The sequence below is a fragment of the Oncorhynchus masou genome, chromosome 26 (assembly GCF_036934945.1).
Source record: "Oncorhynchus masou masou isolate Uvic2021 chromosome 26, UVic_Omas_1.1, whole genome shotgun sequence".
NCBI classification, from domain to species: domain Eukaryota; kingdom Metazoa; phylum Chordata; class Actinopteri; order Salmoniformes; family Salmonidae; genus Oncorhynchus; species Oncorhynchus masou.
In genome coordinates, this window is record NC_088237.1 from 16,663,965 (window position 1) to 16,674,135 (window position 10,171).

Genomic DNA, 10,171 nt, shown 5'->3' on the forward strand with positions numbered 1-10,171 from the left:
CAAACCACTACATTTAACCATGGCAAGGTGACTGGGAATAAAACAAACAGTGCAGTTATTCCCTCCTTAAGGCAATCAAACAGGCAAAATGTCAGTATAGAGACATTTCAACGGCTCAGACAATTCAATGGCTTAGACGGTCTACAGACAATCACGGACTAGAAAGGGAAAACCATCCACCTCACTTTCTTGCTTTAGGACAAGCTATAAACATGTTTCGCCTGCTTTGAGGATAACACAGTGTAACCGACGGACCTCTATCAAGGACTGTGGGCTCTTCTTCTCTGCGGCCAACGTGACTAAGACATTTAAGCGTGTTAACCCTTGCAAGATTGCCGGCCCAGACAGCATCCCTAGCCGCGTCCTCAGAGCATGCGCAGACCGGCTGGCTGGAGTGTCTCTCCCTATCCCAGCTTGCTGTCCCCACTTGTTTCAAGATGTCCACCATTGTTCATGTACCCAAGAGCAAAGGCAACTGAACTAAATGAATATAGCCCCGTAGCACTCACTTCTGTCATCATGAAGTGCTTTGAGAGGCTAGTTAAGGACCAAATCACCTCTATCTTACCTGAAACCCTAGACCCACTTAAATTTGCTTACCGCACCATTAGATCCACAGACGATGCAATCGCCATCGCACTTCACTCTGCCCTATCCCATCTGTACAAGAGGAATACCTACAGTGGGGAGAACAAGTATTTGATACACTGCCGATTTTGCAGGTTTTCCTACTTACAAAGCCTTTAGAGGTCTGTAATTTTTATCATAGGTACACTTCAACTGAGAGAAATGGAATCTAAAACAAAAATCCAAAAAATGACATTGTATGATTTTTAAGTAATTATTTTGCATTTCATTGCATGACATAAGTATTTGATACATCAGAAAAGCAGAACTTAATATTTGGTAGAGAAACCTTTGTTTGCAATCACAGATATCATATGTTTCCTATAGTTCTTGAACAAGTTTCAACACTGCAGCAGGGATTTTGGCCCACTCCTCCATACAGACCTTCTCCAGATCCTTCAGGTTTCGGGGCTGTCGCTGGGCAATACGGACTTTCAGCTCCCTCCAAAGATTTTATTGGGTTCAGGTCTGGAGACTGGCTAGGCCACTCCATGATGTTTCCACCTCCTTGTTTCACGGTTAGGATGGTGTTCTTGGGATTGTACTCATCCTTCTTCTTCCTCCATTCACAACGAGTGGAGTTTTGAGCAAAAGCTATATTTTTGTCTCATCAGACCACATGACCTTCTCACATTCCTCCTCTGGATCATCCAGATGGTCATTGGTAAACTTCAGACGGGCCTGGACATGCGCTGGCTTGAGCAGGGGGATCTTGCGTGCGCTGCAGGATTTTAATCCATGACGGCGTAGTGTGTTACTAATGGTTTTCTTTGAGACTGTGGTCCCAGCTCTCTTCAGGTCATTGATCAGGACCTGCCATGTAGTTCTGTGCTGATCCCTCACCTTCTTCATGATCATTGATGCCCCACGAAGTGAGATCTTGCATGGAGCCCCAGACCGAGGGTGATTGACCGTCATCTTGAACTTCTTCCATTTTCTAATAATTGCATCAACAGTTGTTGCCTTCTCGCCAAGCTGCTTGCCTATTGTCCTGTAGCCCATCCCAGCCTTGTGCAGGTCTACAATGTTAACCCTGATGTCCTTACACAGCTCTCTGGTCTTGGCCATTGTGGAGAGGTTGGAGTCTGTTTGATTGAGTGTGTGGACAGGTGTCTTTTATACAGGTAACGAGTTCAAAGAGGTGCAGTTAATACAGGTAATGAGTGGAGAACAGGAGGGCTTCTTAAAGAAAAACTGTGAGAGCTGGAATTCTTACTGGTTGGTAGGTGATCAAATACTTATGTCATGCAATAAAATGCAAATTCATTACTTAAAAATCATCCAATGTGATTTTCTGGATTTTTATTTTAGATTCTGTCTCTCACAGTTGAAGTGTACCTATGATAAAAAATTACAGACCTCTACATGCTTTGTAAGTCGGAAAACCTGCTGAATCGGCAGTGTATCAAATACTTGTTCTCCCCACTGTATGTAAGAATGCTGTTCATTGACTATAGCTCAGCATTCAACACCATAGTACCCAAGCTCATTATTAAGTTTGGGGCCCTGGGTCTGAACCACACCCTGTGCAACTGGGTCCTGGACTCCCTGACGGGCCGCCCCAAGGGGGTGAAGGAAGGAAACAACACCTCCATTTCGCTGATCCTCAACACAGGGTCCCCACAAGGGTGCTTGCTCAGCTCCCTCCTGTAATACCTTTTCACCCATGACTGTGTGGCCACCCACACCTCCAATTCAATCATCAAGTTTGCAGATGACGCAACAGTAGTAGGCCTGATTATCAACAAGGACGAAACAACCTACAGAGATGAGGTGAGGGCCCTGAGAGTGTGGTGGATGTCACTACAGTGGTAGGCTTGATTACCAACAACGACGAGACGGCCTACAGGGAGGAGGTGAGGGCCCTGAGAGTGTGGTGGATGTCACTACAGTGGTAGGCTTGATTACCAACAACGACGAGACGGCCTACAGGGAGGAGGTGAGGGCCCTCGGAGTGTGGTGTCAGGAAAATAACCTCACACACAACTTCAACAAAACAAAAGAGATGATTATGGACTTCAGGAAACAGCAGAGGGAGCACCCCCCTATCCACATTGATGGAACAGTAGTGGAGAGGGTAGTACGTTTTAAGTTCCTCGGCATACACATCACGGACAAACTGAATTGGTCCACCCACACAGACAGCGTTGTGAAGAAGGCGCAGCAGCGCCTCTTCAACCTCAGGAGGCTGAAGAAATGCGGCTTGTCACCAAAAACACTCACAAACTTCTACAGATGCACAATCTAGAGCATCCTGTCGGGCTGTATCACCGCCTGGTACGGCAACTGCTCTGCCCACAACCATAAGGCTCTCCAGAGGGTAGTGAGGTCTGCACAACACATCACCAGGGGCAAACTACCTGCCCTCCAGGACACCTACACCACCCGATGTCACAGGAAGGCCATAAAGTTCATCAAAGACAACAACCACCCGAGCCACTGCCTGTTCACCCCGCTATCATCCAGAAGGCGAGGTGAGTACAGGTGCATCAAAGCAGGTACCGAGAGACTGAAAAACAGCTTCTATCTCAAGGCCATCAGACTGTTAACAGCCACAACTAACATTGAGTGGCTGCTGCCAACATACTTACTCAACTCCAGCCACTTTAATAATGGAAATTGATGGAAATTGATGTAAAAATGTATCACTATCCACTTAATATAATGTTTACATACCCTACATTACTCATCTCATATGTATATGTATATACTGTACTCTATATCATCTACTGCATCTTGCCATATTTATGTAATACATGTATCACGAGCCACTTTAAACTATGCCACTTTATGTTTACATACCCTACATTACTCATCTCATATGTACCGTATATACTGTACTCGATACCATCTACTGCATCTTCCCTATGCCGTTCTGTACCATCACTCATTCATATATCTTTATGTACATATTCTTTATCCCTTTACACTTGTGTGTATAAGGTAGTAGTTGTGGAATTGTTAGGTTAGATTACTCGTTGGTTATTACTGCATTGTCGGAACGAGAAGCACAAGCATTTCGCTACACTCGTGTTAACATCTGCTAACCATGTGTATGTGACAAATAAAATTTGATTTGATATATGCTAAGAGATTCATAAAGCTGTAGGTTTTAGTTTCTGACATCGCCTTGGAGCCTATGTGTCACGCCCTGACATTAGTTATCTTTGTGTGACAAGGGTGGTTGGTTTAGTTTTTGTATTGTTTAGGTGTTTTTGTCCTGTCTAGGGTTTTTGTATATCTATGGGGTTTTAGTATGTCTAGGTATATGTAGGTCTATGGTGGCCTGAATTGGTTCCCAATCAGAGATAGCTGTTTATTGTTGTCTCTGATTGGGGATCCTATTTAGGTTGCCATTTTCCATTTTGGTTTTCTGGGTTATTGTCTATGTGTAGTTGCATGTCAGCACTCGTGTTTATAGCGTCACGGGCGTTTTGTTTGTTTGTTTAAGTGTTCTTCGTGTAAATCAAGAAGAATGTATTCTTATCACGCTGTGCCTTGGTCTCATCGTTATGACGAACGTGACACTATGACGAGTATAGGAGGAGGGTGGGGTGGTCTCTTCTCAGCAGCAAGATATCATATACTGCACACAGTATGAAGAGCTTCGTTTTAGATCCATTTTCTATATATTAAGATTCCCTTAAATCTGTCAAGAACGTAGGAATTCTCAGTCATATTCAGTACACATACCCTACAATCTTTACCACTTAGCCCCATAGACAGCAGCACCTGCATTCACCTTAACCAACCACGTGTTTCATGGTTTAAATCAGAGGGTTTTATACCTGACTTCCCCCTCTCTGTGTGCCTCAGCTGCACTTCAGAAAGACATTGGGTATGCCATAGCTTAGTGAGAGCAGGTAAGAAAAGGGGAGGAGGGTATCCCCCTCTCTCGCTCTCTCTCTCACTCTCTCTTTCTCTTCTTCCCTCGCTCTATCTAATCCATCTGGTTGGGTGAATTATTTGAGCCCTGCTACTTATCCTCTCTTTTCAAGTGGGGCGTTTTTTTGTTTTTTCAGCCCAGACCAGGTCATGAAAGGATCAAAGCACCGACGGTAGCAGCAGAGCAGAGACTATTTTACACACTAACAGGTAGAGAAAATGATATCCCTGAGAGCCGGCTGGCTGCCGAGCCTGAATAACCCGAGCGTTCCGGGGAGCTCCGCTGCAGGAATACCAGCGAACGCTGCAGAGGAGAGCACAAAGGAGAGATGACCATTACAGAGACAGGGTTGATGCACTGGTGTGTTGGGGGTATGGGGGATGTGTGTGTGTGTGTAAGAGAGAGAGTTTTGTGTGTGTCTACATGTATGCGCTTGTTTTACTGTGCAAAAAAATGTCACAAGTAAAAATAATCAAGGTTCTGTCATTCAACTCAGACGTGATGTTTTGACTTGTTTTCTCTTTCTCTTTCTCTCCCTCCCTCTCTCTCTCTCTCCCTCTATCTCAATCACTTTCCTTTGGTCTCTCATTCTCTCCCTCTCTCTCCCTCTCTCTCTCCCTCTATCTCAATCACTTTCCTTCGGTCTCATTCTCTCCCTCTCTCTCCCTCCCTCTGGGGGATCTCTCCCTCTATCTCAATCACTTTCCTGTCGGTCTCTCATTCTCTCCCTCTCCCTCCCTCTCTCTCTCTCCCTCTAGCTCAATCACTTTCCTTCGGTCTCTCATTCTCTCCCTCTCCCTCCCTCTCTCTCTCTCCCTCTATCTCAATCACTTTCCTTCGGTCTCTCACTCTCTCCCTCTCCCTCCCTCTCTCTCTCTCCCTCTATCTCAATCACTTTCCTTCGGTCTCTCATTCTCTCCCTCTCCCTCCTCTCTCTCTCTCTCCCTCTATCTCAATCACTTTCCTTCGTCTCTCATTCTCTCTCTCTCTTCTCTCTCTATCTCTCACTTTCCTTCGGTCTCTCATTCTCTCCCTCTCCCTCTCTCTCTCTCCCTCTATCTCAATCACCTTCCTTCGGTCTCATTCTCTCCCTCTCCCTCCCTCTCTCTCTCTCCCTCTATCTCAATCACTTTCCTTCGGTCTCATTATCTCCTCTCCCTCCCTCTCTCTCTCCCTCTATCTCAATCACTTTCCTTCGGTCTCTCATTCTCCCTCCTCTCTCTCCTCTCTCTCTATCTCAATCACTTTCCTTCAGTCTCTCATTCTCTCCCTCTCCCTCCCTCTCCTCTCTCTCTCTCTATCTCAATCACTTTCCTTCGGTCTCTCATTCTCTCCCTCTCCCTCCCTCTCTCTCTCTCTATCTCAATCACCTTCCTTCGGTCTCATTCTCTCCCTCTCCCTCCCTCTCTCTCTCTCCCTCTATCTCAATCACTTTCCTTCGGTCTCATTCTCTCCCTCTCCCTCCCTCTCTCTCTCCCTCTATCTCAATCACTTTCCTTCGGTCTCATTCTCTCCCTCTCCCTCCCTCTCTCTCTCTCTCTCTTTCTCAATCACTTTCCTTCGGTCTCATTCTCTCCCTCTCCCTCCCTCTCTCTCTCAATCACTTTCCTTCGGTCTCTCATTCTCTCTCTCTTTCTCTTTGTGGCTCTTCAGCTGTCTTTATCTTCCTCTTTCTTTCCTTTCTGTCTGTCTTGTCTTTCTTTTTTCTCCATTTGTTAATGTGACAAATATAATGACCTTTTGTATTTCTATTTGTCCTTTTCTTGTAATGTTCCCCCTCTCTTCTTAATTCTTTGAATTGATAACACAAAATCCCATTGTGGAAGATAATGACGGGCATCAGAAAAACGAACATCCACAAGTCTACTGAATAATCCTATTCTTCCTCGTATTAGCCTCTCACAACACATGAAATATTAAACTGGGCAGTCATTGTTGTGTCTGTCCCGTGGTTCATTCACTCATCACATTTCATTCAATCGACATGTTTATTTTCTAAGTGAAGGACACGTTGGTTGATGTCAGAACATTACCGGAACCTTTAGTTCCTGGACCAGCTCACACTCAATCTCTGCAGTATGAAACTGCTTGGTTTGGTCTGACAACTTTATTCCTGAGTCAAACAAATAGCCCTCCCCTACATTGACTCAAACCTGATGGATAGATACAAACTAGCACCATGGCAACTACTGTACCTCAGCTGGTGAAAAAAATATAATCTATGCTCTCAGTTAGTCGACACCTCAAAGAGAGCAGGAAAGAGAGAGAACGAGAGAGGGACAGAAACACAAAGTCTCTCTCCTGCTCTCATAAGGTGGAGAGTTGTCACAGACCGCGAACGTGGGTAAATTAAATGATTTAACCTTTGAGCAGCGAACGGAAGAGACAGAGGAAAGTGAGAAAATGAAAGCAAGAGAGTGTGGAAGGAGAAAATAGGAAAGATCTCTCCTTTTCCTCTCCTCCTGTCAGGGGTAGCGGTATGTTGAGTTTGATGCCTGCGATAAGGCTCTGTGGCTAATGAGGAAAGCACTAGACACTCATTAAAGTGAATGTGTGTGTGTGTGTGTGTGTGTGTGTGTGTGTGTGTGTATGTGTATGGAACAAGGGAGAAAGATAAAGAAAGATAAAGCAGCCGCTCCATAGAGTAGAAAAGGCACTCATTAGAATAACTCGTTCTCAAAGGCCATGTTAGTGTGCGGCGCTGAGCTGCATCCAGCTACCCATCCTCACCATCCTCTCATCCCCCACGCCAGCCAAATGAAATCAACCCCCCGCCCCTCCCTATCCCCGGTCCCTGCCACTCATCTCAATGTCCCTGTTTTCACCTTCTTTTCCCTCCAGTCACATTGATGTTGTTTAATTAAGCTCTGGTTCCTCATATCAGACCTGGCTATAAATATGTTGTTATTCAAAGCGTCTCTTCAGACTGGTGTAATGAACAGAGCTGAACTCATGGAGAGGTAAGTGGCGGCTGCTGCCTCCTGTGTACTCCAACTCTCTACCGTTCTCTCCAACTCTCTACCGCTCTCTCCAACTCTCTACCGCACTCTCCAACTCACTACCGCTCTCTCCAACTCTCTACCGCTCTCTCCAACTCTCTACCGCTCTCTCCAACTCTCTACCGCTCTCTCCAACTCTCTACCGCTCTCTCCAACTCTCTCCATTATGCTGGTAGAAGTTTTCAAAAGAATGATGACTAAATATAATTTGAGGTGTCGTCTAAGGGGAGATAATGAATTGAGGTGTCTGTGGGTGTGGAGGGAGGGTGGGTGGAGGAGGGGGGTTGTGGTGTGTACTGTGTACATTTGTGGTGTGTAGGGACAGTTGAGTAGTTTGACCCATTATTTACATTCAGCATTACTGCGTCAAGGGAAATATAGTATTCTTTCTAACAAAGACATCTACATAGTCTTCAGGATGTTGTGTATGGCTGGAAACAATCTGAATTCTGAATACCTGAAAAAGTGATCTCTTGGCTCAACTTACCCCAAGTATGTTAATCCGCCGACAAATTTCTGTACTGAATGGAATATTACCACTACCTTTTGAAAACCATGTCTATCGTTATATCCCAAACACAATCACAATCACAGTTTTGTCTTTTAATCATTTTAAGCATCTTTTAACACCGGCTTAAAACCCAACAAACACTTTTTACATAGACCAGCCCCTGGTGTTACCTCATATCTCAGAGATAATGCCTTGCATTACGCCTGGGAAGAAAAACACATAAATTAGCTTAACTTCCCATTGGCTCAACTTACCCCGAGGCAAGTATGTTGACTATATTAGCCCACACAGCTACAAGGATCTACATTCATGGTTTAGGACCTCATATTGAAGCTTGTAGAGACTCCAACTGATCTTAAAATGATCTACTTTGGTTTAGATACAAGCATCATGAAACATCTAACACAATACATTCATTTGACTTGGTGAAAACCTGTTTTTTTTTTGCATAACTTGCTTAACACTTTTCCCATCTGGTTTCTTCTTTCACAGACTTCATGAAATTACAGTACGACTTTATTTGGTCAAATTCTTATTTTGGGGTATGGTTTCCCTAGAAACAAGGGGTGACTCAACTTACCCCACTCTCCCCTACTGTGTTCATGGGTGGTGTGTACTGTGTATATGTGTGGTGTGTACTGGGGGCAGGGGTGAAATAGGGGTTTGCAATGAGAAAAAGATAACTACTGTTCTGACGCACAGCATCCCTCTGTGACGTCTGAGAGCCACCTCTTCCTGTGGGTGGGTCCGCTGTAGACAGCTTGCTCTGGACCAATGTTTTTACGCAGTGTGAAGCACAGCACAGCAATGCAAAGCAATCACAGCTGCTGCGTGTGGTATTAAGGGATGCTTTTCAGGAAGTAATGCGTTGTGTCTTCACTCATCACTCAATTCACTTGAATTATTAATGGAGAGCATATGGAAAGCATATTCTCTTCATCTTCTTCCCACCTGTGTGAGGCAATAAGCCGCTGACACACACAGAGACACACACACACACACACACACACACACACACACACACACACACACACACACACACACACACACACACACACACACACACACACACACACACACACACACACACACACACACACACACACACACACACAGTCAGTGTGTGTAATCCTCCCACCTTCAAAGAGCGAGGCTTTATTCAAATAATAATTATCAAAAGCATGTTGGAAATAAGCCAGTGATTTCTCATAACAAAACAATCAAGGGGGGGAGTGAATTGTTGACAGTGCTGTCAAGTGCGTGCGTGTGTGTGTGTGTGTGTGTGTGTGTGTGTGTGTGTGTGTGTGTGTGTGTGTGTGTGTGTGTGTGTGTGTGTGTGTGTGTGTGTGTGTGTGTGTGTGTGTATATACTGTATGTGTGTATGTGTGTGTCATTAGTGTGTGGAGGAGTGTGTGTGTCTCGTGTGATGTTGTAAACTCTGTGTGATGCGAGACGGTCTCACACCCTCAACCGGTTTGATTCTTCCTGTCGAGCAGGTGACCTGGCATTTCAGTGACTTTTAGAGGTGTTACTACCCTGACATATTGTTCTCCCTACTGCCTCTGTTCCTGTATCTCCCTCTACCACAGCCATCCTTCTCCCTCTCTCCCTCCCTCCCACTCTCCCTCTCTCTCTCATTTTCACCCTTCTTTCACTTTCTCTGCTTCTCACTATTCCTTCCCCCTTCCTTTTCTCTCCCTCTAATTTAATCCCATCTTTCTCTCTTTCTCCATGAACCCGCCCTCCATCTCTCTTTGTCCTCTCTTCCTCTATCTCTCTGTCCTCTCTTACACTCTTTATCTCTCTCTGTTTCTCTTGTGAGTTGTTTATCTCTTAGCGAGAGCTTTTAGTTCCCCCTGAGTAGCAACATTTGGGTAAGAGAGCAAAAGAAAGGGGGGGGAGAGAAAGGAGATAAAAGTGATTTATTCTGCTCTTCTCTTTCTCAAAAAATGAACTCATATTTCAGAATGAGGCCGTTTCACCTCCTTGCCTCTTCCCGACTGTCTCCGCCACTCTATCCACTCACATTTTGATCAGGGATATTTAGCGGCAAAAGAAAAACTCCAATTATCTGTGCTGACGGTCTTTACGGAGCTATTGACCTCAACCTTCTTGTATCTTAGCAATTTAATTTAACCCGCGCTACGT